The sequence below is a fragment of the Carassius gibelio genome, chromosome B25 (assembly GCF_023724105.1).
Source record: "Carassius gibelio isolate Cgi1373 ecotype wild population from Czech Republic chromosome B25, carGib1.2-hapl.c, whole genome shotgun sequence".
NCBI classification, from domain to species: domain Eukaryota; kingdom Metazoa; phylum Chordata; class Actinopteri; order Cypriniformes; family Cyprinidae; genus Carassius; species Carassius gibelio.
In genome coordinates, this window is record NC_068420.1 from 4,259,367 (window position 1) to 4,265,514 (window position 6,148).

At 33.6% G+C, this 6,148-nt stretch overlaps 1 long non-coding RNA gene across 1 annotated transcript; it reads left to right on the top strand.

The window, feature by feature from the left end:
* The first annotated feature begins 2,845 nt into the window (after positions 1 to 2,845).
* Positions 2,846 to 3,537, top strand: LOC128014123 (uncharacterized). Its single transcript, XR_008183482.1, has 2 exons — positions 2,846 to 3,179; positions 3,371 to 3,537. It is a non-coding gene; the product is annotated as an uncharacterized LOC128014123 (long non-coding RNA).
* Positions 3,538 to 6,148: the final 2,611 nt, after the last annotated feature.

Below are 6,148 nucleotides of genomic sequence, written 5' to 3' on the forward strand. Positions count from 1 at the left end.
GAGATCAATGCGTGTGTGGTACTTAATCAAAACTGCCATAGCGGCGCACACACGCGGCCGTCGTTTTGATCTCAGTCTCTTTTCAATGGACTGTTTGATATGGGCTAATATCTAACCTGAGTGAGGTGACTTGTGTAATTAAGGTGCGCACCTGTGCATGCCAGTGCCGCCCGTCCCGCAGGACATGCTTTCAGAGCCCTCGTCCTGGATATCAAGAGAAGACAAAAGATTAACATAAACAATAGTGGCATTATTCAGCGCAAGTCAACTGAACATTGATTTAAAATGTTCAGAGTTCATTAGTTATCAGTATTCATCAATGCCATGTGTTTCTAAGACATTTCTAGGTATCTGCTTATTCGGTTAAGTCAAAAAAATCTCAGACCCAAATCAGTTCTGGTTCTCCAGGATTGATGTTTAATATTCATAAGAAGCAGGATTTTGGTTCGGTGAGGTTTAGGTGTGGGCGGGGCCTCGTGGTGAGACAATGCAATGTTATGTTGTGTTTCCACTGTTATTAAAGGGATAGGTCACCCAAAAATGAAAACTTTATCATTTAGTTACCTTCATGTCATTCCAGAACACAAAAGATGATATTTTGAAGAATGCTGAAGGGTCAAACAGTTGATGTTCCCCATTGACTTCTATGACAGTGACTTTAAATGATCATTTGGGAGTAATTTGTCGGCCAAATTTAGATTAATAGATAGATTAATTAATCAACACATCATGTAATTAATTAGAAAAAAATCGCTTAACATATTATAATATATAGTATTTCTTTCTCTAGTATGGAATTTGGTTGTTTTCCATTGGAATTTTGTGATTTTTCTTACTACAGATACAAAAAAAGAGCAAAACTTTGACAAAATTAGACTTCTTGATGATTTTATATTTTATAATAATGATTTTATAATTTCAAAATATAAAGCAAAAAAGTGTTAATGAATGACTAGTCATCTACTGGTTGTAGTTTTATTTTAAGTGTTTGGTTACCACCAAGTAAACTTTGGTCATTCCATTAAAAAGTAATTTAAATTTGATCATATTTAGAGCTTTCAAGTGCTGGAATTGTTATGTGAAATACTTGAAAGTCACTGAGAAGTGCTTGGATTTCTTTCTCAAAAGGTATGAACCCTGAAATGAATGGTCTAATGCAATAACATTGGACTATTTCTGCCCCAACACCATAGTTAGTGTTACCGCTTCTGGTTTTTTACTGTGTGTCTATGCTATTTGATCTGTTTATGACAGGGAATTCTTTGCAGAATTTGAATGCCTCTCTCTAGATCTCGCAGACATCTTATTAATTTTGCAGTGATTTCAAACGCTTCTCACTGGATCTGTGCAGAAACTTTTGTTCCCAAGTAAGAGCTAAGGCAAGTTTCCTTGCATCACGCTGCACTCAATTATTGATATGAGCTGATAAACAGTCTGTGCTACTCAAACGAGTAGCATGGCTCCGTTACACTTTTGTTTCGTTTGACGTTTTATGCTTCTCAAATGCAACAGAAATGATGGGGGATCCATATGACTGCTCACAAAATTTAGTCGCATCAGCGGAAAAAAATAAATGGTCGCAGTCCGGAGCTATTTGTTTCGGAATGTTCAGAGAACATTCAAAACTAACATTCCAATAATGTCTGCAACATTCTAAAATCGAAAAAGGGACAACATTTAGGAGTCAGCTGGTTCAGACTGACCACTGTCCACTTGGTTCAGAGCACAGTCTTCACATCATGCAGGACACTACTCTCTGTTTGCTGTGCTCAAGAGGTGCTGGGCTCTTGTGTTTGGTTTGCAGAGTGGAAACGTTCGCTGTGTTTGAGGACGCTCCACACCACCGGCCCGGCAGCTGGAGTCAGGCCAGTGCGTTCACTGACTGGATGTTGCTGTGATACGACTGGATTTAACCGGGCCAGTGACTGGGGGAAATAGACACAAACCGGACCGGAACCCTGCTGGAGAGACACATGCGGTGGAACTAAATCTGAGACAGATTTAACAAACAAAATCTGTTACTTTTACAAGTGTTTTCGAAATATGATAAATAATTATTAACCAAATAGAGTTTCACAGGTTTTGCCTCATAACAGATTTATTGCAAACATTTATTTTAATTAAATTAAACTGGTGTCTTTACTTAATTTTCTTTTTAAAAAAATTAACAGCATATCAGATAAAGATTAAGTATAATTTTCCATTTTAAGGTAAAAATTTAATTTAAAAAAACAAACAAATCAGTAACCCTTTAGTAGTAGTAATGGTGACACTTGGCTTAGCCAACACTTCTCAGTGTATTTTAAATAATGTTGTGGAGACATGCTTGATGAATCATGAGAAAAACAACACATTTTGAATGTTAAATGAGAGTAGAAATGACATCTTTTGCATGTGATGTCTTTGATGATGTCACTTCCTCCTCGTTGTGATTTAAAATGATAGTTCACTGTTGTTTTGAGGTAAGAAAAGTAGATCAATTAAAACCCAGGGTACAAATAAAATATCCTATATTAATTATATTTTAAGTACATTTAAACATAAATTTAAGTACTTCTTTAAACAGTTATAAATGGACATGCACATATGCAAATACTTCCTTAAAATTGTACAACCCTCTACAAAGTCTAAAGCTAAAGTCCCTTTTGACTTATTTTTGACAAAAAATAATTAATGTACTATGGCAATGCTGATTACCCAGCATGCTTTGTAGCTGCAGTCTAATCAGTCTAATTAGACTATAAAAGAGGATTTGGGGGATTCATGGTTAACCTTTTAAAAAACGTATCCATGTGTATAGTTGATAAGTGAAAATCATTTCTACTCCATTTTTTAGTGTACTACTATTGTGCAACTACTAACACAAATCATCTTTTCACTGAAAACAACCACAGCTGTGAAACTGAAGTACAGCACATAGCGAACGTGCCTCCATGAGCAAATTTATACCCTTCTTTAGGCTGCCTGCTACTGCTTCTCACTTATCCATTTAGCAGCGCAGCTAATCACAGCGTAATGATTAAACGAGCGCTGTGACTCAGCAGGAAACAGCCGATGTGTTTAACATCCCAGCGCTCTGCTCTGGCTTCATGACTCATGGCTTTACTTGGCAAACGCATTCGTGCAGCCCAACCGTGCACTAACTGAACGTACCACAGGAGGTTTCCCACAGACAGCAGGTGAAATGCCTTTTAGGGGGGGATTTTTTCACGTTTTCAAGTCTATCATGGAAATGTTTCTTTTGGACATTTCTTTCCCATGCATTTTATGCATGTCAGACTCTTCACAATGTTGAATGTTTGATTTTAGCAGCTTTGTTGATGACCCAATTCTTTGCTGACTTTGGATTTGTTTTCTGCCTTAATTTCAGTGGTGTTTTAACAGAGATAAACATACATCACTGCAAATTGCCAAGTGAGGGGAGGTCGAGATGCAATGCATGCTGGGAACTGGAGAGACTAGCATTCCTGGAGAAAGAAATGACACCATTTCTGTGAATAAGTTACTTACAAATAAACTCACAGATGTTTATGCTAATTTGGTTGTTGTTATAAATTACAGACTATTAAACCTGAACACCACATGAGAGATAGCTTTCGATGTAAGAGCCCAATTCTGATCTGGAAACGCTAGCTGCTAAGCTAATATAGTGACAGCTTTTTGAGGCCTTGTAAACTGAAAAAAAAAAAAAAAAAAAAAAAATGAAATGATGACCCAAAACAAATTCATATGAGTTATAGTTCTAGTGTTATTAACTTAGTCTATTAAGAATTTTTAAATGTAAAATTTAATCATAAAATAATTTTTAAATATTTGTAAAAATACAAAGTTTTTGAATGTATTTAGAAATAATATATTTTTTTATAACAGAAATATAGATTAAGTAAAATACAAACATTAGATAAAAAACTTTAATGTAAACATAGAATGAACTAAAGTATTACAATTACAAAAAAATCAATAAGAAATTAAAGCTAAATAGATAAATGTTAAAAAATGACAAAATCACGTAAAATTACTAGAAACTTGGGAATATATAAAAAGCTAATAAAATATAAATAAATACTAAAATAGCGCATAAATACTACTAAAATTACACAGCATTCTGTTGAACCACCAATAAAATCTGCAGCAAAATCCACTGAAAAACACTTTTCAAAATTTTTGTAATGTAAAAATTTAACTATAATACATAATACATTTATAATTTTGGCTTTTTCGTATCCATTCACTAAAGTGATGATTACACAAAAAATATATAATGAATATAACATATTTACAATCACATTAAAAAAAGTGACCTGAATTGCATTTGAAAATTTCAGATCTCATGCATTTTTGCTATTTACATGTATGCAAAACTATGCAGCACATGAAAGAAAATCTAATATGGTTAAGAGTGCAAATGTGGCTCATGCAAAACATTCATTCAAATAAAGTGTCCACTTTCTGTGAACTATAGCTCCATTTTAGACTATTTGGAGATGTTCATCACCTGCGTTCATTGCTTTAAAACAAAGAAGGCACTTTGATGGATGGCAGCATTTAAAAGGTTTTGGACAGATTGTGTAAGCTTCACTGAGGGGTCAAATGTGTGCTAGTGAACATGCTGTCCAGACAAATGGCTTCCTTTAGCTGAAGTGGACAAGATGAACTCAGACACACCTGCATCTGAAGGTGTGCAACAGTCAGAGACGTTCATCAGGATGTCCTCCTTTAATGTTTGGACTACACTGCTGTTAAAACAAGGTTAAGAGCTAATAATAGTCAAATTAAATGATCCATTTAATTAGGTAAACAACTGTTCAAAAGTCTGTTGATGAGTGATACAAACTCAGAATTGGCATGTTAACTCAAAATTGATTTATAAACTTGAAATTGTGATGTTTAAACACAGAATTGAGAGACATGAACTCAGAATTGAGATATTTCAATTCAGAATTAATACATTTAAACTCAGAATAGAGAGATTTAATCTCAAAATTGAAAGATATAATCTCAGAATTGAGAGATATAAAAACTCAGAATTTAGAAATTTTAACTCAGAATTGCGAGATATAAACTCAGAATTGCGAGATATAAACTCAGAATTGAAATGTATAAACTTAGAATTGCGAGATATAAACTCAGAATTGCGAGATATAAACTCAGAATTGCGAGATATAAACTCAGAACTGCGAGATAAAAACTTTGAATTGCGAGATATAAACTCAGAATTGCGAGATAAAAACGTTGAATTGCGAGATATAAACTCAGAATTGCGAGATATAAACTCAGAATTGAAATGTATAAACTTAGAATTGCGAGATATAAACTCAGAATTGCGAGATATAAACTCAGAATTGCGAGATATAAACTCAGAACTGCGAGATAAAAACTTTGAATTGCGAGATATAAACTCAGAATTGCGAGATAAAAACGTTGAATTGCGAGATATAAACTCAGAATTGCGAGATATAAACTCAGAATTGCGAGATAAAAACGTTGAATTGCGAGATATAAACTCAGAATTGCGAGATATAAACTCAGAATTGCGAGATAAAAACGTTGAATTGCGAGATATAAACTCAGAATTGCGAGATATAAACTCAGAATTATGAGATAAAAACTTTGAATTGCGAGATATAAACTCAGAATTGCGAGATAAAAACTTTGAATTGCGAGATATAAACTCAGAATTGCGAGATATAAACTTAGAATTGCGAGATATAAACTCAGAATTGCGAGATATAAACTCAGAATTGCGAGATATAAACTCAGAATTGCGAGATATAAACTTTGAATTGCGAGATATAAACTCAGAATTGTGAGATATAAACTCAGAATTGCGAGATATAAACTCAGAATTGCGAGATATAAACTCAGAACTGCGAGATATAAACTCAGAATTGCGAGATATAAACTCAGAATTGCGAGATATAAACTTTGAATTGCGAGATATAAACTCAGAATTGTGAGATATAAACTCAGAATTATGATATCAGCATATAAACCCAGAATTGTGAGATAAAAAAATAATAAACACTTAAATAACACATTAATTTTTTGTTTCTGTGTTTGAAACAGGCATAGTTCATAGTTTTCTATTTGAAAATATTTTAAAATGTAATTTTATATTTTATTTCATATCTTTGTGGAAATCACGATA